This window comes from Sminthopsis crassicaudata, chromosome 6 (genome assembly GCF_048593235.1).
Source record: "Sminthopsis crassicaudata isolate SCR6 chromosome 6, ASM4859323v1, whole genome shotgun sequence".
In the NCBI taxonomy this organism is placed as follows: Eukaryota; Metazoa; Chordata; class Mammalia; order Dasyuromorphia; family Dasyuridae; genus Sminthopsis; species Sminthopsis crassicaudata.
Window position 1 is genome coordinate 205,726,681 of NC_133622.1, and position 24,521 is coordinate 205,751,201.

Genomic DNA, 24,521 nt, shown 5'->3' on the forward strand with positions numbered 1-24,521 from the left:
AATGTTAACATATAATATTTAGGATCAACACAGGATCAATTGTGAGGAGAGCACACACAATGAAACATTTGCGTGTCAGCAAGAGAGAAAAGGGATGGCGGAAACAAGCAAATGCTATGAGTTCCCAACTTCATTCCCTCACACACTTCAGTGACATCAGTGGCTTCACAGGGGGAACCCCCCATGTTGAGGAGGACCAGAATACCATTAAGCAGTGAAAGAAGGTGCCTAAGAAGGGTAGGAAGAAAATTGGTTTTCAGAAGTGATTTTTCTCTGTATGTTTTTGTATACAGATGTCACCCAGGGCTTCTGCTGTTTATATTCAGAAGCTGTTTGCTTCAAATACATTTGTGGAACCATCCTTATGTACATAATATATATATGCATATATATATATATGTTATATTATATTATATTATCAGTTTTCTTTTCAAGAGTGAATGTTTTATCTTCCCTCCCAGACACGGATGTCTTAGCTTTCCTAGTATTTCCCTCAGGGCCAGACCTCACACAGTAGATTTTTCAATCAGCAAACCTTTAGTACGTGACCGCCATGTACTTTGCCAAGTGCTGGGAACAGAAGGACAGAATTGAAACATTCAGTGTACCTAAGGATTTGACATTGTATCTCAAGAGATAGCAACAGACACATCCTAGGGAGCTCAATGGATGGAGTGCAGGGCTTGGAGTCAGGAAGACCCAAATTCAAATGCAGCCTTAAACACTCACTGGATGATCTTAGACAAATCACGTCAGCCTATTTGCCTCAGTTTCCTCATCTGTAAAATGAGCTGGAGAAGGAAATGACCAACTACTTCAGTATCTCTGCCAAGAAAATCCCAACTGAGATCACAAAGAGTCTCACAAAACTGAAACAAAACACATTTCATGTATACGGATGTACACATATGATACATACAAAATAAATGCTAGGAAATCTAAGAGAGGAAGGTATTAGCATCTGGCGAGACCAGGACAGGATGCACATGGAAAGTAGCCCCTGACTCCCATGAGATCTGTTAGCCATCCCTGTCACCCCGTACTTATCTCCTACTTTATATCATTGTCCCATCTCACATGACCAGTTTTCTAACAGCATTGGACACTTGGTATTTTCTTTGTTTTCTAATAAGGTTTTGTCTTGTACCTCACTGCACTTGGTATATTGCCTGGCACATGGTAGGCATTTAATAATTGCTTACTGAAATGAATTTGTGCCATCACCCAGTATTATGTCAGCTTGCTCATCTTCTGGTCTTATTTATTTTCCCTTTCCCAGGTGATGACTCGATTTTGCTCCACAGTCCAGGACACCCAGAATTCTGCTCCGAGGATATAACCAGTGCGGTGCTCTCCCACAAAGCCTCCAGTCGCTGAATCGCAGCCAGATGCCTTGGTGGACAGCCTCACTTGCCTTCTGCCATGAAGAATGTCTTTGTTTTCATAGCAGGATAGTGCAATAGGTGAGAGGAAAGGCGATATCCTCAGCATCTCTAGCCCGAGAGCCAAGTGACCTGAATAATTAATCACCTTTCCTTGGAGGTCTCTTTGGACATCACTGAGGGCAAATATTCTCCTGTTCACGTAAGCCGGGGTGTTGTCATGGAGAGAATGGCAGCGCTACTGATTTCTCCTGTTCCTGGGACCTGCATCGGGCACTCTGTAACACTATGTACAGAGGCCCCACATACTCCCTAGATTGCTATGCAAAGGAATGCAATGTAGTGGGCTCAGATCTTCCCCCTGCTGCTCCAGCCCACAAAGAAGAACATAGGTTTTTGTTTCCTCGTTTCCTCGGGTGAATCGAATATTTTTGGCCCTTAGAAAAGCATCTTCCATATGGAATCAGGCAAAAGGGAATGTAGCTGACGGGTTGGTCTCGTGGCACTATGTAGACCTCTGACCTTGCCGGGGACAATTAGGAAGAATTAGGAAGGGGGGAGGGAGAAAGGTTACTTATCTGGCACACAGTAGACACTTAATAAATGCTTATCCACGCAATCTGACTTCTGGAGACTGGTACTTGTGTCATTTGTGTCCTAAACCTCAGTAACAGAAAATCTTGAAAATCAGTGCCTTGTTTAACTTGGTAAATGAAATGAATCAAAAGTCTGTTTCCAAGGTTGAAAGAAAGCTAGCCAGACATTAATCCTTGTCTACTGGTTTATTGGAAAGAGCCTTGGCTTTACAATCTAAGAAAATGAGTTCAAATCCCACCTCCCACTACCGGACTACCTACTTCCTTGGGTCCTTGAACAAAGTACTATATTTCTCTGGGTGTCAGTTTCCTTGGAATTGGACTCAGCGGTTTTTAAGATCCCTTCTAGCTCTTAATTGAAAAACTCTCATGGGTCTGTGTTTCCTGTACAAAAGGATATTAATAATCCCAACAATTTGGGATTCCCAAGTCTATGGGAAGGCTGAAATACAACACTGGGAAGATCTCTGGGATGCATCCAATTTCAGCAGTGGTTGTTCCAAAACTCTGCATTTCTCAAGTCTTTAAATTCACCCCCACCCCTCTGTAAGCAGATGCCTGAATCTCATATTTTATTTCTCTATACTCAGATGTCAAATGATCTATCTTTGCTGAAACTTTTGTTTCAGCCTCTCCCCACTCCTCAATAGCCAGCGTAGTCCCTTCCAAAACCCACCTTCTTTTCATCTTATATCTACCTATTTGTGCTTGCTATATTCTCCCTCTTCAACACAACTATATTTCAATACAGTTTTTGTCTTTGTATTCCCAGCATCACCAACAGTAAGTAAGCACTTAGGAAATGTTGGCTGATGTTTTTGAGAAGGCTTGTCAGTGTCATTGCTAATGAGTTTGGGTGTAAATTCTGAATTACCAACTACTTGGTCATCTTTGGTTCCTTCTCCAATTTATCATCTAAGTCTCAGAAGTCAAGAGATCCACTTAGGAAACCAGTGTTTCCTATTACCTCTTATTGAATCTGATAGGCAAGAAAAAGCATTTCCTATGTCATATTCTCCTCAGTCTTTAATTAACAGTTCCACTCTCTCGTGGTGGCCTGATGGTTAGAGTACTATAGCAGGAGTCAGGATGGGGCAGTTATAGTTATTTGCCCTGATGGGCAAATCATTTAACCTGACTCAGTCTCAGTTTCTTCCTCTATAACGGGAGGATAATTAGGCCGGTAGTATCAGATTCACCACTGAGGGTCAAAGGAGATGATGTAGTTAAATGTCAGCTATCACAAGGGGTGAAACAATTTCAGTTTCTCTAAGAATTAATAAATTAAGCCTAAAAGGAATCATTTTGGTTAGGTTACTTATTGATCTAAGAGTTTATATTTCAAGGGAAAAAAGAAGTTTTGGAGATCTACCTTACTTTATAGCCGGTATTCTGGGATCTGTGAACTTTAAAAAAATACATTATAATAAGGGCAACTAAGAGACTTAGTGAATAAAATGCTGGTCCTAGAGTCAGGACGACCTGAATTAAAATTCAACTTCAGACATTTAACCCTTACCAGATATGTGTTCTTAAGCAAGTCACTTAACCCCGATTGTCTCATGTCTCCCCAAAGCATAGCAATTGTGTCTCAATGTAATTGTTTCCCTTTCTAATACTGTTTGAAGTATTTTAAAACGTTATTCTGAAAAGGCTTCCACAAGCTTCACCAGATTGTCAGAAGGATCCATGACATCCAAAAGGTTAAGAATTCCTGCTTTATAGCAATGAAAAAACACCCTTGTTTCCCCTGGGATAGTCTTAGAAGAGAAGACGTACTGGAACCTTAATTTATCAAGATAAATAAACCTTATCTCTTAACTGTCACATACAAATACAACAACAATTTATATTGGCCAGCACCCTGTGCCTCCCTCCTGCAGGCATCTTTTCTTTGCTACCCTGGTTTTGTAGGCTAATATAATCTTAGAGCCGGAAGGAACCACATAGTTTATTAAATCATAGGATCAAGAGCAGCATCTCCCCCTTTTATAAATGGGGAAACTGAGGTCAAGAGAGTGTCCATAATCTGATAAAAAAGAGAAGTGACTTGCCCACCATATAAAATCTCTTTCCACTATGTCTACTTGGTATAATTCTTGCATTGCACAGATGTGGAAACCAAGGCCCAGAAAGGATCCAAAGGCTCAGTATAAAAATAAGGGAATTATTAAGGGAAAGGAATTGATCCTTCCCAAATCTGTAGGAACCTGAGCAGGTTCCTTCCAGTTGTTGGCCAGAGGCCGGACTCTGCTTGGAAAAAGGCTTTCTAACGGTCTTGTCAGACCGTTATCTTTCCCCAGGGAGAATCTGGCCAGACACCTGGGGAGGAGTTCAGGCTCTCAAAAATGTGTCTGGGAAGTTCAAGGATGTTGCTATGTATTTTAAGAAAAGGGGGAAGCTGGCTGCTGCTGCTGCTGCAAAAGAAATGCCTTGCAGCTCTGCCTCTGAGTGTTGGAGCTGCAGGTGTTTGTCCCAACCTTAAAGCAGAGCCAATAGCTGAGGTGTCCATTGGCTCTCAGCCCTCCTGGGAAAGTGACAAGTTGATCTACCTGCTCCCGAGGGTCAGCTAGCCCCATTGCATCTTGGTCCGGGGAATGAGTCTGAGAATGAATGGGAGCTCTGCAGCACAGCTGGGACCCAGACAGTCACCCACTGAGCTTCCCTGCTGGGCAGGCAGGAAGGAAACCCTCAGCCCTGCCCCTTGCCCTTGGTCACAGTGAGCCCTTCCCCAAGCTGGAGCTCTGAGGGCACAGCACCAGTCTTTTCCCAGTGGGCCTTGCTTTGGGAAGCGAGCCCTACGTAGCTCAGGCTGACATCTCCCCCCACTCACCTATCTTCATTAACTCCCCCCTCCCTCTCCTGCTCCCGGGGCAGGGCGCCAGGACCTGGTCTTTCTCTTCCTCACCCTGGGGCTCCCTCACTCACTGCAAGAACAAGCTGATGAACATCGTCTGGCAAGATTCATCCCCCTCCCCTTTTATGAAAGGAAAAACCCCATCTACTCCGATCCCAAGCGCACACAAAGCCAAGTCACCCTAGTCCGAGAACTGAGACAAGAAAGGGCACTGTACCTTTAAGGAGTCAGCCTTGCTTCCCTCCTGTGGGAGAGGCCGGAGGAGGCCGGAGGAGGCAGGTTATTCTTGGTCGCAGGCTCCCTCACCTAAGTCTGAGCTAGCCCCTTTCCCCCTCTGGCCAGCCTCTTTTCCACTCTGGGGAGCTTTTACCATTTAAGGTCAATGTTACATCTGGCTGTGCTGCCTGTGAGCTGCTCCCTGCAGGGCCTCCCTCTGCGTTCCCAGCCCCGCTGCTGCCCGGCCTGCCCTGGCAGGGAGCTGGGATCCAAAGCCTCAGATTCCTCCGAGCCCCTTTCTCCTCTTTCAGGGACTCCGCAAGTCCAGCCCCCCAGGGAGGCTCCAGGAGGCCGGACTGGGCTGGGACTGGACCAGGGTTCCTCTGCTGGAGAGGGAGAAGCAGGCACTCCCTGATCCCTTCCCCCTCCACACCATGTACACTCAGCCCGGTCAACCACCCTTGGGGGCTCTTGCTCCCCCCCCCATACCGTGTTTTGGACACATCTCCTTCTTGCAGGTCACACAAGCAGCTGGGCTGTAAAAGGCGATTGGGTCCTTAAAGGATCCTGCCTCAGAAACAAACTTGGAGGGTGGGTTTTTTTCCCTCAGAAAGGAGAAAGAGAGGGAGAAAGCTATGGCCAAGAAGAGGACCCCGTGGTGTCACCTCAACTCCATGGGCAGCTCAGGAAGGAGCTAGCAATGGTTAATCCAGCTGATGGATGCTGCCCCTGCCCAGTCTGAAATAACCGATCTCCATCTTAACTTAACTGAACCCCATTCTCCCTGGGTGTGATCTTGTTGGGCCCAAAGTTCTAGAGTGCCAGAGAGATTAAAATGACGCCTGAAAAAATGCTTTTGCCCTCTCTGAGGAGCAGCCCAGTCGGTGTTCTATGATTCAGGACTCCTGTTTGCCAAATGTTAGGTCTGTAGTCAAGGATATGTTCACAAATATTTAACAACCAGCTCTTCCTCCCCTGTCACATCCCCCCCTCCAAAAAAAGAACACAGGATTGTTAACATTTTCACTATCACTTTCTTAAGTCTTGACAATCAACAATATAAATCAAGCCATGAATTTCAGTATTTGTCCATTTCTGAGGTGCAAATGATCCCAGTGTGGATTTGACCATTGGCTCTAGAGAGCCTGTTCCACATCAGTCTGACACACCTGAGCTGGTCCCCATCATCACAGATGGCAGCACTTTTCAAGGAAGAAACTTGCCATACCCAGTGATCTCAGCTCATCTACCTTTACTAGTCTGCCCCAGCTAGCCACCATGGCCATCAACATTTCCCGCCTTTATCTCTCCTTTAAAATAGTGGGAATCAGACCCATAACTTGCAATTGTGATAACAAGGAGAAACAACGTCACATGTGTCCGGGAGAAAGCTTAAAAGGCATCCTCAAAATCAACTTTTTATGTCAAATTCAGATGGAATAGGGGAGATCTCAGGATGTGATCTTGGAACTGAAGACACAAGATCTTTTGTAGGAGAGAAAGACTGAGGGAACTGATGGGAGGAGAGTGGGAATAGGAGAGATTTGGGGTTATCTGATGGAGAAGCCACAACTGGGGTAGAGAACAGAGAGCAAATACAATGTGCTACAGTCGCTGAGGGAGGAAGCTCATGAATAAGAGCCTCTCTTTTAACTGATTTTTCTAGTTAGCTGGATACTGAGTCCAATTGGTTCTATCTACGAAAGAATACAAGTAGATGCAGAAATCTCTAAATTTTTCCTACCTGGAACAAAGGCCAAGTCACTCCATCTTAGTTATAGCTCTGATAGGAAATTAATTTCGTAATCTCTGAGAGTTTTCCCAGCTCTAACAATCAGCAGGATAATGGAACCTTTTGGCTCCTATATTTCTCCCTGCCAAAGAGTACTGAGATTGACTAACAGTAAATTAAGAATCAAGGAATTCACAGTTTTCAACACTGAATCCCTTTTATTTCTGGTATCTATATGACATCCTAAAGTTAATGGTTCCTTCCTGGTCACCATATTGTGGTCACTTTGGGTAGCTGTCCTATTTCCAAGAATTCCTAGAGAAGCTGATTGATTCTGTCTCCACCTGCCCACCCAGATTCACATAGACACTCGCTATCTCAAAAACATATTCATACATACTGGCACACATTTTCAAACACTCACATACACTCACTAACTCTCACACATCCATACACTCTTATTCAATCATAGCACAGATAGTCAGTTACAATATTAGACAATCTATGTAAGATTTAGTGGGTAAGATGCTAGACAAAAAATCAAGAAGACCTAGGTTCAAATTCCACCTCTAACATTTACTAGGATTTTGAGCAAGCCACCTAAGCCTCAGTTTCCCCATTTGTAAAATGGGGTTAATGATAAAACCTACCTCCTAAAGTTGTCACAATGATAAAATGAGATCATATTTTCAAAGCACTCTGCAAAACTTAAATCATCACTGTTGGTGGAGTTGTGAATTGATTCAACTATTTTGGAGAACAAATTGGAATTATGCCCAAAGAGCTACAAAACTGCTTATTCTGATCCATCAGTGTCATTCTTAGGTCTCTATCCCAAAGAGATCATAAAAGAGGGAAAAGGGCACAGGTTTATAAAAATATTTATAGCTCTTCTTTTTGTGATGGTAAAGAATTTGAAATTGAGGGGATTGCTGATGGCTGAACAAGTTGTGGTGTACTAATGTAATAGAATAACATGTTCTCTAAGAAATGATGATTAGGCAGATTTCAGAAAAGCCTGGAAAGACTTATGTGAACTGATGCTGAGTGAAGTGAGAAGAACCAGGAGATCATGGTACACAGTAACATTGTGCCATGATCAACTATGAATGACTTAACTTTTCTCAATAATATGATGATCCGAGACAGTTCCAAGGGACTTGTGATGGAAACTGCATCCACATTCAGAGAAAGGACTATGGAATCTTGAATGCAGATCAAAGTCTAATATTTTTTGTTGTTTTTTTTTTATTTTTCCTTTTTTTGTAGTTTTTCCCTTTTGTTCTGCAAGTGCTTTCATAAGATGACTAATATTTAACCCGACTGTATAAGTATAACCTATATCAGATTGCTTGCTGTTTTGGGGAAGGGTCAGGGAAGAGAAGAAGAGAGAAAAATTTAGAATACAAAAACTCACAAAAATGAATATTGAAAATTATCTTTACATGTAATTGGAAAGATGAAATACTCTTTTTATAATAGCTTTTTATTTTTCCAAATACATGTAAAGATAATATTCAACATTCACCCTTGTAAACCCTTGTGTTCCAAATTTTTCTCCTTCTGTCCCCCTGTTCCCATAGACAGCAAGTAATCCAATATAGGCTAAACATGTACAATTCTTCTAAACATATGGGATACTCCTAAGTAAAAAAAATATATATATATACATATATAAAATATATATATATACATATATAAAATATATATATATACATATATAAAGAATATATTTATATAACTATATTTATATGTCATGTGTAAATATATTATATAAATAAAAATATATGTAAAAAGTTTAAAAAGCAGACTACAAATGCTAGCTGTTATTATTATCATTGCTCACATGTCATAAAAAACACTCAAGAGGTCCAGAACTTGTCTGATCCTTTAGGAATCTCCCAGACTAGAAAAGGACATAGGGTTAAAGCTGACTCCTTGGGACCAGCTGGAGACCTCAAGACCTTCCCAGGGACAGAGCAAGAGCAGCAAGGAGAATGAACATCAAATGCAGACAGAGTCTGGAAGAACAAAACAAAATCCAAGTACTGTGTGAGCTTGTCTAGTTCAAGAGGAAGGAAGAAAAAATGGAAGATGTATCATATCCCCAAATACCAGAGGAGACAAGTTAACCACAGGGGTAGACAGTGAGGAACAGTGTAACTGTCTGAAAACCTAATACTATATTTTGCTCCCACCTCTTTTGATTCTACTTAAATGTTGCTAAAACAACCTGGAGGAGGTTATGAAACTATGCATGAATCCCTTGAAATTGTCTTAGATCATTGTTATTTAGCTAAAACTGAGAGAAGGGGCAAACATGATTCACTAGGTGCTTTTACTTCTCTAGAACTTATATCAAATTAGAATTCTTAGCCCTTTTTTGTGCATTGGCCCCTTGAGCAGTTCAATAAAGCCCTTTCCAGAATAATATTTTCAAATCCATAAAATACAAAGATTCCAAAGGAAACCAATAATATTGAAATATAATATATATGTGTGTGTGTGTTTGTGTATACATATATACATATGCATGTATATAATACACGTATATGTATATATGTAGACATGTGTGCATATGTGTTTGTTATATGTGTTTAAGTATATATAGACACATACATATATAGATAGATATAAACACACTTATAGAAAAGTCAACAGACTCCAGTTAAGAATCCCTGCCCTCTACCATATCTTGACTTCAGTTTATAAAACAAGGGCAATCATTCCAGATTTGTTAAAGATTTGTGCAACTTTAATCCACTTTTATTGTTAAGTCGTTTTTCAGTTGTGATTCTGCGACCCCATTTGAGGTTTTCTTGACAGAGATATTGGAGAGATTTGCCATTTCCTTCTCCAGCTCATTTTATAGATAAGGAAATTGAGGCAAACAGGATTAAGTGACTTGCCCAGAGTCACACTGAGGCCAGATTTGAACTTGGGAAGATGACTCTTCCTGACTCCAGGCCCAGTACTCTATCCACTATGGCACTTGGATGCCCAACATGTTTATATAGAAAAAGGCTAAGAAGGAAGGTGGATTCCTCATTCCTCTCTGTTTTCTACTTCTAGAGAAAGTCTATTTACTGAATTTATGTACATTCCAGTGTTCATCAGAATTTCAGGCTAGGAAGAAATTAGTGCTGGCAGGATCTTTAAAAACCAAAACTAATTTTTAAAATGTAGAACACATTCATTCATTCACTTCATCATTCATTCAATGAACACTTATTCCACTCCTCCACATATGCAACTACAAAGAGCTATCTGGTAACCTGTCTGCAAGTTGGTCTTAGCCTAGCAATGAGGCACTACTCCTTCTGGAAATGGAAGACCCTGACTTGTCGGGCCACTGGACTTGGAGTCAGAAGATTTGAGTTGATGTTCTCACTCTAACATATGCCAGCTCCATAATATTGGGGTCCCTCTCTTCCCCTTTATTGGGTACTGTTTTCCGGTGTCTTAATTTTTGGATGATGGCTTAGGCCTCTGAGAGCACCCCTTACAGAGAGCCTGCCTTTAATCCTTGGAAGACCATGAACCATCACCAGGAAATATTTAATCTCATCCTCGAGGCTGCATGGAGATCTGGCCTTACTCTTCCTGCATTAGATCCTTCCCCAAAGCATATGATCCCGAAAGGACTTGTTGGATAGAACGTCCCTGAGGCTCTGAACTTCTAAAGCTATAGAAAATGAGAATTCTCCTACAAATTTATTTTAAGGGAGGCTAAGACTGAGGCTGAGGAGGGGAGGATCTGACCCTGAACAGATATAGATCTGGGTCTAGATCGTCTGTACGGAGCCAACTTTCCCATTTTCTTCCTTTAATGAGCCAAAGGAGGCTTGTTAAAATGAATGTCCCCCAAGTAAACACAGTCAGTCAGCTTCCATGCTCAATCACATGCCCATATTTAGTGGTTCAGCTTTGAGAAAGGGAAGGATAATTCACTAGCTATTACATAAGGGGAAGATAGGTAAGGATGTTTCTAAAGTTCACATCAACTATCTCTTGGGACAGAAGAAACTAAATTCCAAAAGCATTTAATAAATACTGTGTTAAATTTTTTTAAAAATACCAGTTATGTGCCAGATAGTCTACTGCTGGGCTAGCTGTCTTATCCTCCGCTAAACTTCAATGAAAGAATTGGACTCAGTGACTTCTACAACCTTTTTCGGCTCTAAATCTATGGTCTTGGGATGCCCATCATCTAGTGAATGGAGAGCTACCTTCCTCAAATGAACTTTGTTCTTGTAAGCTAGTGAGAATGTGTAGTATGCACACATCAAATTTTAAGTTTTAGTTCATAGAATGACACATTTAAAGCTGGAAGGGATCTCAGAGACCCTTAAATCCCATCCTCTTATTTTAAATAATGAAGAAAACAAGGCGCACAGAGAGGGAGCAACTCTCCCAGATTCACACAGCTAGTAAGCAGCAGAATTGAATTTGGGTCTTCCTAATCTAAACCTAGAATTCTCTCCATTACTCTTAGTTTTAGGAATGACACAGATAAACTGTTACAAGTCCAGAGGAGGGTGACTGAAGGATACTGAGTCTAGTTTTGCCATCCTACTCATGGAAGAATCTTTTACATAACGTTCCTGACAGGTTCTCATCTAGCCTCTGTTTGGACAGTGCCGAACTCAGGGACCCCCTAAAAGATACAGAATGTACTCATGATGGCAGAAAAATTAAGCATTTGTGTCATGTTCCAGTTGACAGGAAGTCTGTTAATTATAGTCAAACATTCTGAGACATGATGCTCATGCTCATGCTATGAGCTATGCAATAGTTAGAAAAAGATAAAAAATAGAAAAACATGTGCCCTCATAAAATTTACACTCTGCTGGAAAAGGGGGTGGCTATGGTATCACACAGAATGCATATTATAATAGGAAGGTTTCAGAGAAATCTGGGAAGATTTGTATGAAGTGAAGCAGACCAAGGAGGACAGTTTATACTATTGTGACAACATTATAAAAAATGAGCTATTTTGAAAGACTTAAGGACTCTAATCACCATAATGACCCTTTATGATTCTGGAGGAATGATAATGAAGAAAAGTACCTAGTTCCTGACAGGTGGACTGATAGGGGGAATGAGAAACACTTAGACATGGCCAGTGTGGGTCTTGGTTTTAATTGGCATTTTATATTTGTTATTAGGGATTTCCCCCCAGGGAGGGTGGGGAATGGATAAGGTGAGAGAGAGAAAAAATAAATGTTCTGATGATAGAAAAAAATAAATACAAATAAGGTTGGGAGTCATAGATAAAAGAGAAATCCAGATTTTGTGTTTCAGGAATGCAGGAAAGATAATTACTGTGGCAGCTTTTGGAATATTTGTGGATAGTTATTTGTTTCCCCTAATTTCTTCCCAGAAGCATGATGCATTAGGAGTCAGAGGATCTGGTTTCAAATCTCAGCTTTAGTAGTACCTCATGACCTTGGACCTATCACAATCACTTTGGGTCTTATCTTCCTCTTTTGTAACGAGAGAACTGTTCTAGACAAACTAGTAAGTAAGTTCCCTTCTGAGTCATTTAACTGTATCATTCCTAAATCCTTCAATCTGCATCATTTCCAGTATCCTTTGCACCTTTGTTCAATTGATACATTTCTTACATAATACATACCCAGAACAAAACAGAGAATAGTGAAAGTACAATTTTTCTTATGCAAATATCCTCCTATTCATGTAGTATAAGATCATATTCACTTTATTTTTCAGCAGAAAAGTTAGAAATACAGTGTAAAGATACTGTGGGTTCATATTGTGTTTGTGGTCCATTAAAATCCTCAGATTTTCTTCAGGTAGCTACTCCCACCATTTCCCTTCTTCCATCATATCACACCAACAACATAGTGGCTAGCATATAGCTATTGTTTGCCCTTTTCTTTGAACAGGACCAGTGACATGACAAGGTGATGTCTTGGATTTAAATGAGGCAGAGATGCACAAAGTCATCAGCCTTATTCTCCCTTCCAGAGTCATCAAAGTCCAGTGTCAGGACTAAAATCAAGATGAATGGCGATGGCCTGGGATGCAGTGGATGACCTTGGCATTTTAGATATTTGACAAAGCTCTAAGTGCTCCATTGCTCCAGCCAACATGCCTATTGGAATAAGTTGCTCTCATCTGCCCATTCCACTGGGGAAAGTCTTCCTTTGTCTGGGACAGACATCCCCCCAGTTCACCAACAAGTTTGAGGTTTGTTGGTTACCCTCAATCTGGGTTAGCTACAGCTCCGTGGAGTCCCAGGAGAGAGTCGGCAGCAGGTGGACACCAAAGGTCCCCAGAAAGGGGACTGGCAGGCCCTCATATCAGAGGAGCTATCCTTCCTGAACACCTCATGCCCATCACCCTCTTTGGAACTCATTCTAACAGATTTACATCCAGAACACAGGCCTCCAGATGGGCTTGATCCAATCAGAGTACAGAGTCCTATGTTCTGGACAATACCACATCTCTTAGTGAGACCTCCTATTACATGCCCAGTACCGAAACCTTCCAGCTGAAATACAGACGTGCATCTGAGGGGTGCCCCGGGTGCCTAGGCAAAGAGTCAGCTATTGTGACCTCTTCCTGCTAGTTATTTCTTGGCTCCATCCCACCCTGCTTCCCAAACTGGGGAGCATTCAATGAACATCATGGTTCCATTTAAACACAGATCATAGGGGACTAAACAAGGCTGCTTGGGACCCATCATTTTATCTTTACATTTGGAAAAATTGGAAATACAGTGAAAAGAATCCCAGACATATCCTTAATAATAATGGATAGCATTTATATAGTGTTTTAAAGTTTGCTAAGTTCTTTATACATATTGACTTATAATAATGACCTTGTAAAGCTTTACTAGTCCATTTTTGCAGGTGAGGAAACTGAGGCTGAAAGTATTTAAGTGATTTGCCTGGAGTCTCAAGGTCCTCCTGACTGGGTTAGTCCTTCAGCCATTGTACTAACTCAATACCTGTAAATAGCACAAGGCTGGTAGTAGGAGAAGTCACCTCTGAGACTGTCTCTTCAGGACCTTGTCCAGATCGTTCAAATAATTCATCTCCCATTTCCATCTGACTATTTGCCCGGAATAGGTCACTTTTAGGCGAGTCGTAAGTGGGTGAGAAGCTTTCACCTCGGAAGGAGGAGCCTTTTCTTTTCTCTGGGGAACTATCGAATGGGTACGGCTATTTCTGCCTCCCTCTGCCCTGAAACATGATACCTGCCTTGTCCAGCAGCTTCTAGGCTTTGGTGACGTCTCCAAATGGCCAGTCACAAAAAAGACTCTCCGAGCACATAGATAGAACATGGGAAAATGTCTGAAGTCTCAGAGTTCACCACAGCCCCATCCAAATTTCTTGTTTTCTCAACCTTGAACTTTCACTTTTAAAATAAACAGCATGCTAGACAAAAGAATTCACTTTGGAGCTGAGGCCTTCTCAGTTATCTTCTTTCCTTCTCTGAATTTTAAATGTGTCACCCACAGCTAGGGTGGAAATTTGTACCCTGGGAACCTCTTTTTAGAATGTTTTGGTACTGAATTTTCCTAAAGCCTGTTCTGGGGAATGCTGGGAGGGTAAGGTGAATGAATTGCCCTTTTTCCTTTGGTGCAAGTTATATCTTTTGTTTTTACTGAATTTCTAAGGAAGTTTGAGGTTTTAGAAATGGAAGGATAGGACAGAAGGGGATGAGGTAGAGGGGATGAATCTTAGATCTCTCTTAGATCTCTCAGGATCATCCAGACACTTTGGGGTGAAACTTGAACCTTCTTCTGTGGTTTCAGGGTGATATGTCTTTTCACTTCACCATGCTGTCTCTCATATATAGCTCTTTAAAGTTTACAAAGTGCTTCCCATTCCTTGGTTTACTGTTTCGCTACATCAACACTATAATGTAATCAGCACATGTATATTACTTCCTATTTTTCCGGTAAGAAAATTAGGACCAGAAAGGGGCATCAGCTAGGGAGGGCAGGGCCAGGACAAACCACCCAAGTGGACTTCTCATTGCATCGCACCCTCTTTCTTTTTCTCCAGAATTTGCTATTAATAACAACGTGCCCGCATCATCAACATGATTTTATACCCAACATAACAATTCTAGAATTCATGACCCTAGACCGAGGAAACTTCTGCCTTTAAAAAAAAAATCACTATTTCCTAACATTAATAATAATCATTGACGTTTACAGAGTGTTTTATGGTTTAAGTACTTTCTGCCTACTAATCTATTTGACTTCACAACAATGCAGTGAGGTAAGTGCTACAGATATTTTATCTCCATTCTAAAGATGAGAAAATGAAGACTGGGAAGAATTAAGTGATTTACTTTCCCCTCTGGGCACTGACTTTATATACTTTTCCATCATGATCCTTTTTCTCTAGAACTTGTCTTAGATCTTCTCAGCCTGCATATGCTTCCACCATGCTGGCCCCTGTTTCCATTGGTAAACTCCAGTCAGGGGCTCCATTCTGAATAGATCCAAGCAGACTATGTTTCATTTCCCTGCCAGCTGTGCTTCTGACGCTAAGGATTTTGCCACCATAGCCCTGTGCACGGATATCCCTTATCAAGGTCCCCTTTTATGTATCGCCTTTGCCATTAGTATGCAAGCTTCTTGAGGGCAGACACTGACTTTCTTGTTCCTTCTCTTTGTATCTCCAGCACTAAATATATTGGCTGGCATATTGTGAATGTTTAATAAATGCTCCTAATTTTTATCCACTGCATCATGAGCCATTGTTAGTCATCCTGACTTTTGCCTTACCACTGGATTCTGATGGCTCTTGAAAGAATAGTGAGACTGATGGATTTGTACAATACAACCTCACTTAAATCCAATACACATGGAAGTCAAGATCTCACCATGTGATGTCATTGGTCCTTTTTGAAACAGGACAAATAAGAATACCCAGGATAACATACTCGTCTGAGTCAGGATTTGAACTCAGGTCTTCTCAACCTTACCACATTGCGAGTTCCTTAGATTCTAGCATCCTCTACCCATTTCTTTTTGCAAATTTTTATTTATTTCTTTTATTTTTAGATTATCCTCATTTACAAATATATCCCTCCTCTAAATGGTGAAAAAAGGAAGAAAAAAATAGGGGGGAAGTGTTTAGCAAAATCAACATATCAACCAACATATCAAAACCTCCTCTATCTGGTAGACTACTCCGTAGTGAAAAAAGGAAAAAAATAGGGGGGAAGTGTTTAGCAAAACCAACATATTAACCAAGTTTGACATCATATGCAACATTTTACACCCAAGTTCCCCCACCTCTGCAGGAAAAAAAAAAAGGAAGAGAGGGACATTTTCTCACCTCTTCTTTAAGGAAGACCTTGCTTTATCCATCTTTTAAGGAGCAGTTCCAGTTGGGAAGGGCAGGGAAGGGAATAAGTATTTATATGGTATCTACTATGTACCACATAGGTGGTACCATAGTGCACAGAATGCTGGGTTAGGAGTTAGGAAAACTCATCTTCCTGAGTTCAATTCTACCCTTAAATACATATTTAGCTGTTTGCTCTTAACTGTTTGCCTGTCTATTCACCTGTAAAATGAGCCAGAGAAAGAAATGGCAAACACTCCAGTAATTTAGCCAAGAAAACTCCAAGTAGGGTCATGAAAATGACTGAAAACATGCTAGCTGCTTCTTACAAACTCAGAAAAAGGAACATTCTTTGACCACTCTTGAACAGTCTCTTTAGACTCCAAATTGCAGTGACACTGCATTGAGCTCACTTAACATTTATGTCCAAGTTTGTAATGAACTCACTTAACATTTATGTCCAAGTTTGTAATGAACTCACTTAACATTTATGTCCAAGTCTGTAATGTTGTCCTTCTTCATGTCTGCCTCCCGGTTTCCCTGGCTTCCCTTAAGTCCCAACTAAAATCTCATCTTCTATAGGAAACCTTTCTTAATTCTCTCTCTCTTAATTCTCGTGCCTTCCTCCATTAATTATTTTCTATTTATCCTGTGCCTTGCCTATTGTATATATTTGCTTATTGTCTCCTCCATTCAATTGTAAGCTCCTTGAGGGCAGGACCTATTTTTTTGCTTTTTGAATCTCCACACAGGGGCTACAAATCAGAAAAAGTGGAAGACCAAAAAGAGGACAGACAAAAAAAGAATTTCACAAAAAGAGCTCTGTGCAAGATGGCATTTCTACTGGAAGTCTACTGCCCAGAAATGACAGTACCTGGAGGCATCAGTAAAATAGTGGAGAATCACTGGGCTGATCTGGGAAATGTATGACTATGAGAGACCATCAATGAACTAGCAGCAGGGGATTTACTATTCCAAGCCAGAGACCTGGTTTAAGCAAGGAGCTTTGGGAACTGGCTTAACCAAGGAGCAATGAGTCACAGAATCATGAAGAGAAGCAAACTCCAACCTTGTCCTTCTTGGCTAAGTGACTCATATGGATTGTTCAGGTTTGGGCAAAATAGTCTACTCTCAGCATTTCTGGGGTTTTTCTTCCCCCTTGGTTGGAGAGTAGAAGGTAGTGCTGTAATTCTGGATTAAATGTATAGGCTCCCGGCTAAGATGGAGCTCGCTGAGTGTTTTTACTTTCAGGTAAAAGGATGATCAAGGAAATTCAGTTAAGTCCAGAGAAATGTGTAGGTCCCTGAGGAAGATCCACTAGAGGCAGAAGGACATTATTTATGGGCTCAGACATATGTGTATGTATGTATGTGTGTGAATACATACATATACATATATATATATATATATTAGATTTTCTGAATAGGAAAATCAAACTTGTCTTCAATCTAATTCAACATTCACTTACTGGGTACCTACTATTCAACATTTTGTTAGCTTGACTGCCTACAGAGGAGCCTCAGGGATCTTTTCCTTTTTGGTGGAAAACTACACATGAGACAAATTCTAATATTCCTAGGGGGAAAGCCTTGGCAGGGTCATGAGCCAAAAAGAGATCTTAGAGAGAAGCTCCCACTCCATTTAAACCAGAGCTGCTTTTCCACATGCCCTATTGCTTTTCCCTAAGGCTCCATGGAATGAGTCATTGCTGTCCACACAATGTACTTCATCATGGATCACACATATCAGGGAAATCCTGCCTTGGCAATAAAACAAGAGGCAGGCAGTTCAGGGAGACAAATGAGATGCCATGAAGTAGGACCCCACTCTCCCAGGAGAGGTGATAGGGCAGCCCCATACCAAGTCAGTACCATGTACTCAGAGCCCTTAGTAAGGACCTAGACACTATTTGGTCTCCTCCACACTACATCTGTTGATCTGTCTGGCTTGACTCCATGGAACAAGATGTCCTTTCCAGGATAAGATCATCATTTCTAAACTCATCACCATGCTTCTAACCCAACCACCTCCCTCAGCCTCCTCTCCCCTCTGATTGGAGGGTTGGAGGGTACAGTCCTGGACCATTTGGCCCACTCCACTCTGCATTTACTGTTCTGGATGCTTTTAACTGCACAGAATAAGATGCCCCTGTGCTAGGTGCCACCTAGTTTTCCATATGCACTGTCTTGCCTCCTTTTGGACATTGCTTTTCTCCATTGGATTGTAAGCTTTCCTAGGGCAGGGACTGTCTTTTTTTTTAATCACCACTAGCATTTAGCACAACATGAGGTACTTAAAAGATATTAAGCAGGTACGAGCACTAGACAATTATCAAGAGAGAGGCAAGAAAAAAAATGGCATAACACCACTGCCCACCTTGGAAAGGATGGCCAACCATCCAAGACCTGGATAACATGGATGCAACAATTCAAAGGGAAAAATAGCTTGCCCATCATTTCTAACATTATTTCCATCCCACAGATGCTTAGAGCTGCCCTACTGTGTGGTAAATAGTTTTCTAATTGGCTGCTGGCCAAGAATTGAATGTGAATACAAATGATCCTCTCCTGAATGAGAGAGAAGAAAGTACTTCTATAAGCTTCTGGGTGAGAAGAGAAAGATGGTACCAATGGCTATTTCTCACCTAGGGCTGGTGTTTGGCTGTGACTGATGAAGCTATCAAGACACTGTGTCCTTCAAGTAAAGATGAGAATTGTCTTGTAGTTCTGCCATATTTAGAAGTAATTTGGTGGGGGTGAGTGCTTTGTAGCAACCTCTGTAAGTTTGTGCCCAGTCTCCACAGGGACTGAGAAGGTATAGAGGACCATGTACATCAAGTTGAAAGTATATCTTTGTATTTTTATTCTTGCTATATTTTGTTAGTCAATATCCCCTTTATAAAAGTTAATTGATATTAATTAGTTAAATGATAGCACGCTAAGCATGGGAACTAATTAATGATATAGGGGACATATTAATTGGCATTGGGCAAAGTGATATTGGGAAGAACATACCATAATGGGGGCTTGAATCAACAGTATTAAAAAGATACCCATAATCCCTCAGGACAGAATATCTCTAGGACACTCAGGGGGACATATAGCCATTTGCCCTTTGGAAGTTCTGGGGTGAACACGGGTTGGGGTAAAGACCCCCAAGATTGATATGAGGGGCACACATTTGCCTCTTCCATGTACTTCTGAAGGAAATCTATCAATATTCTAGAAGCAGCTAGGTAGCACAGTATATAGAATTATGGGTCTGGAATTAGGATTTGATTTCAAATTCAGTCTCAGATATTTACTAGTTGTGCGACTCTGGACTAGTCACTTTTGTCTGCTTGAATTTTTCCAACTATAAAATGGAGATAATGATAGCCAAGGTTGTCGTGAAGATAAATGAGATTCTATTTGTCAAATTTAGCACAGTTCTTGGCATATAGTAGCGATTAAGAAATGCTTGTTTTTTTCTTTCCAATTGGTGCCATCTCTAAGGCTAAGAAAATTCATTCTCAGATTCTGTCTTCTATGGAAGTACCAGTGTACCTGCCTAGAAGGTAACTCATAGAAAACAGACATATTAATCTCAGGGCATTTCCACATGTTTCAGGACCCTGGCACTCTGGGCATTTTTACTGGAAATAATCAATGCTTGAAACACTCTCCTTCTTCCTGTCCATCTCCATCTTCTTTCAAGCTTAATTTCTACTTTTAAAAGAAATTTTTCCCAATCTCCTTCTGTTGATGATTTCTATTTTATCCTGTGTATGTATTTTGTTTGTATGTAATTGTCTGAATGTTGTCTCCGCCATTAAACTCTGAAGAACAGAGACTTCTTTTTCTTCTTTAATTTTTAATATCCCAAGTCTTGGCACACCAGTAGGTGCTTAAAAAAATGCTTGTTGATATATTGTATTTAATTTATACTTTAACATATTTAACATGTATTGATCAACCTGCCATCTGGGGGAAGAGGGTGGGGGGAAGGAGGGGAAAAATTGGAACAAAAGGCTTGGCAATTGTCAGTGCTGTAAAATTACCCATGCATGTATCTTGAAAATAAAAATATAATTTAAAAAAATGCTTGTTGACTGACTTGTTGAGTACAAGTACCTGCAACTCCCCTAAGTTTCTACTCCAAAGCAACCATTTCCAGTCCTTGAAGGAAGAAAAGCCTGTGCTCATGTGATCTCTCCTCATGAAGCAGGTACAAAGGTACCAATCTGTCTTTTTAGCAGGGAAAGCAAAAAGAAAGACAGAGTGACCTGATCTGCTAGCTTGCTTTCCAAGATCACAAGGAGAGGTGTCTGACCCCACAAGGGTCTATCCTCATGAGCCCCAGACAATGGATCGTCTTGGACACTGCTCATTCTGGTAGACAATCAATAGTTTTCTGAGCACTCTCAGCAAAGTGATAATTGGTCTGCCCATACTCCATGGGGAGGTGTTCCTTAGACACCTGCAAACAAAAGCCCCAATTCTGTAATATCACCAAGTTGACAGGGGAACTCATCAGGGACTCTCCTCCCTAGTCAATGCCCTTCTATAGAAAAGTTCATTTGATGGAGATCCTATTTTTCCCAGAGTTATGGTACAGACACAATGAGAGCTTGCTTGGTAATCAGTATAATAAAGAGCTAGAGCTATCCAAGGCTGGGGGTATTCATTAAGCTTAACAAATGACTTTTCTATGTATTACCCTATTTGGGGTAATTATCCCTACTTTCAGTTGAAGGAACTGAGGCTCAGGGAAATGGTCATAGAACAAATGAAGACCAGTCAGCTTCTCTGAGGAGTCCCCTCCCAGTGTAGTCTAGCCTTCCTCTTCCAGCCTGCAGCCTAGAAAAGTGTGGAGTTCCTAGGGAAACATGGCTCTCAGGCTTGTTTGCTGGCTTCCTATTTGCAAGCACTATGGGTGAGAGTGTGTGCGGGTGAGCTGTTATTTCCAAGGCTGCCTCAATGTTTGTACAAGAAAAACTTGGCTGCCTTTTCAAGCACCTTCCCCTAGGATGTTTGGAGCTGAACTTCTGTCCTGTGGAAGGTCAGATGAGGCTAATCCAAGTCAAAACTCAATACTTGTTGGAGCCTCCTTGATTTTCACAGCATCCCAGAGATTGGAAAGGATGCCAGAAGTCCCCGAACTTAGTCAAACCAAGAGCCTTCTGGGCTGCCATGTAACTCCCAAATGTTCATTCAGCCTGCACCTGAAGGCCTACAGTAAGAGGGAGGACTCCACTAGTTCCCAAGGCAGTTCACCCCCTTTTTTTGGATTCCTCTAATTATCAGGAAGCTTTTTCTTTCAGGAAGCTGATGATTTGGTCCACTGAGGCTGACAAGTTAAAATTAAACTCCTGGAAGGCAGGAAGTATATTCTTAAAATCCTGAGCACCAAGTACAGTACCAAGCATACAGTAGATACTTAATAGATGTTGATTGAATCAAATTAAAACAAAATAAGTATATTCTGTTGTTTTTTTTTTCACAACAGCCCTTTCAATATCCCTTCTACCACCTCTCTCACTTAGTCTTTTCTTCTCCAGGAATTACTCCCAGTTCCTCACTTAATGGATATTAGTACCCTCTCCAGAATCGCCCTTGTGCTCCAGATGTGGTCTGACCAGGACACACATTAGTCAACCTATCATCTCTATCACCTCCATGATGATTTATGCAGACCCCAGTCCGGCTGGGTCTGGCTGCCTTTCCTGGACTAGGCTGGATGTTTACCATTCTGGCTTTTGGCTGTGGGTCAGGAAGGAAATAACATAGGTGGTTAGAGCTCTGGGCGTCAAGCTCTGAATGAATCACCAAACAGCCACGAAGGCTTTCTCTGTAATCAACACAATGAGGGGCATGCATCCACCTAAGATCAGGGATGCTCCTTAAGGTTTAGAATATGTTTAGAAGATTTGCACATGTTTAACTTAAATTGGATCATTCACTGTCTAAGGGAAGAAAGAGGGAGAAAAATTTGAAATGCCAGGTTTTGTAAGGGTGAATGTTGAAAACTACTTGTATTTTGAAAAACAAAAAGCTATTATCATCAAAAAAGATCTCTCTAAACATAACCTCATTTGATCCTCATGATGACCCCATGAAAAAGAAATTTACCCAGAAATGAGTTATTATCCCCATTTTACTGCTGAGGTTCAGGGCATCTTAATTTTGCATGTCAGGGACCCTTTGGATATTCAAACAGACCCTATGGACTCTTTAGTTTTTTAATGCATAAAATAAAATATATGGGATTACCAAAGAGGCCTATTATTTAAAAATTGTTATTTTTTAAAATTTAAGAAGCTTTTCTTAAGAGCCTACTATGTGCCAGGCACTAGTCTCAGTGCTTTACAATTATTATTTTATTTAATCATCACAAAAACCCTTGCAGGTAAGTGCTATTATAATCCACATTTGACAAATGAGGAAACTGAGGCGACAGAGATTAAGTGACTTGCCTGGTATTACATAGTCTGAAGTTCGATTTCAACTCAGGTCTTCTTGATTCCAGTCAAAAAGGACCTTGGTTTCTCTATCTCTGTCAAGCTGGAAGGATGGCAAGCCCCTCACAGGGCCAGTCCCAATCCTGCTTTGTTTTCCTGCCCTCCTAAGGTAACCCTGTAGTCTTCTGTGCTCAAGACTCACCCCCTGATTGGCTTTAATACTACTGCGGCTCAGAACTCCTGAGCCTCCGTGATCCTCCAGCCTCAGCCCCTCCAGAAGCAGAGATCCTGCCATATCCATCTATCTATCTATCTATCTATCTATCTATCTATCTATCTATCTATCTATCTATCTATATTTTAAAACAAGTTCCCAGTTCCCAGGTTAGGGACACTTGAAGAAACTGAGATTAAATGTCTCAAGATCATAGATTAGAAAGGACCAAAGGGACAGCATAGTCCAGCCCCCTCGTTTTACAGATAAGGAAACTGAGACACAGCTTAGGTGCCAAAGGCCACACAGTTGTGTGGAGAAGTGGGACTGGAATCCACGGCTCATCTGTTTCCATGTCCCTGGCTCTTCCCACCCTCTGTGTTACTGTGGAGTGCATTGCTAGCATATTGTTACCTGGTTTAAGATGCTATGTCAGGGTCAGGCAACCTGGTTCTGCTGATCCAGGAGGGCTGGTCTGGCTGGCTTTTTCACAGGAGCTATTTAGGCCACCGTGAGTGTCTTGCCTGCAGTCACTGTCTTCCCCTGGGCTTCTGTCCCATTCCCGGCCGGCCATGGGAGACGGGCAAGGTCACCTGCCCCCATGAGCCACCTTCAGCAGCCTCTCACAGAGCCAGAGCACACTGGACAGAGACTCCCTCACTGGGACAGAGGACAAGCAGAGGGGCCTGAGAGGGCCTGCGAGTCCCTGCCTCAGCCCAGGCAGAAGGGGAAGTCAGGCCTGGCCAGACCACACTATCAAGTCTGATCCAAACAGGGAACTCTACACCAAGCTGGCCCGAGAGATGGCCTCATCCTCCCCACAGAGGCACAGGCAATTCCTTTTTCTGTCCGCACCCCCTCCTCCTCTTCTCCCCCCCAGCCCCCCCCATCATCACTCCTACAAAGGAAATTAGTCAAGGAGCTGTGGTTTTAAGTTGCTTTAATAGACCAAAGGAACAAGGACAGAATTCAGAATCCATCCAGGGCCAAACCTTCACTTCTGATTACTTTCCCCTGCCCGGTGAGGGGGAATGTAGGCTTTACAAATGCTAATGTCATAACCAATCTACAATTGGGGGGCCCGAGCCCAGAACCCAGGCACAAACTTGGAGAGAGGAAGCAGAGACCTTATGGTCTCCCTCCCTCCAAGCAGAAGCACGCCATGCAGGAACTGCTGACATTTCTAAAGCACTTTATAACTTAATAATCATAGCAGGGCCTAGGAGGGTCACCTCACTTCAGGGGACAGAGAGAGACAGTTTCTGAGTCAGGAAGAACTGGGTGCAAGTCTCACTTATGACACATATTAGCTTTGTGACTCTAGTCATTTAACCTCTCAAAACTCACCGGAAACATTGCTGCAGAGACTTTACCTCCCTGAAATACCTCCAATAGGAGTCTGGTATAAAAAACAACCACCAAAAGACACTTGGAACTTGCTTCCCTTCTAATCTTGTCTGCATTAGTTTTGTTTGTACAATTTGTTTTAACTTAATACAATCAAAATTATCTATTTTGTGATCAATAATGATCTCCAGCTCTTCTTTGGGCACAAATTTCTTCCTTCTCCACAGATTTGAGAGGAAAACTATCCTTTGTTCTTCTAATTTGCTTATAACATCATCTTTATGTTTTATATTCCAAAGAGATCTTAAAGGAGGAAAAGGGATCCACCTGTGCAAAAATGTTTGCAGCAGCCCTTTTTGTAATGTCAAGGAACTGGAAACTGAGTGGATGCCCATCAGTTGAA

General features: G+C 41.6%; 1 protein-coding gene across 1 annotated transcript in view; it reads right to left on the reverse strand.

Moving 5' to 3' along the window:
- Positions 1-23,313, reverse strand: part of IRAG1 (inositol 1,4,5-triphosphate receptor associated 1) — a 138,867-nt gene extending 115,554 nt beyond the window's left edge. Inside the window, 1 exon segment of the mRNA XM_074273242.1 lies at positions 23,186-23,313. The gene's annotated coding sequence lies outside the window, so the exon portion shown is untranslated.
- Positions 23,314-24,521: the final 1,208 nt, after the last annotated feature.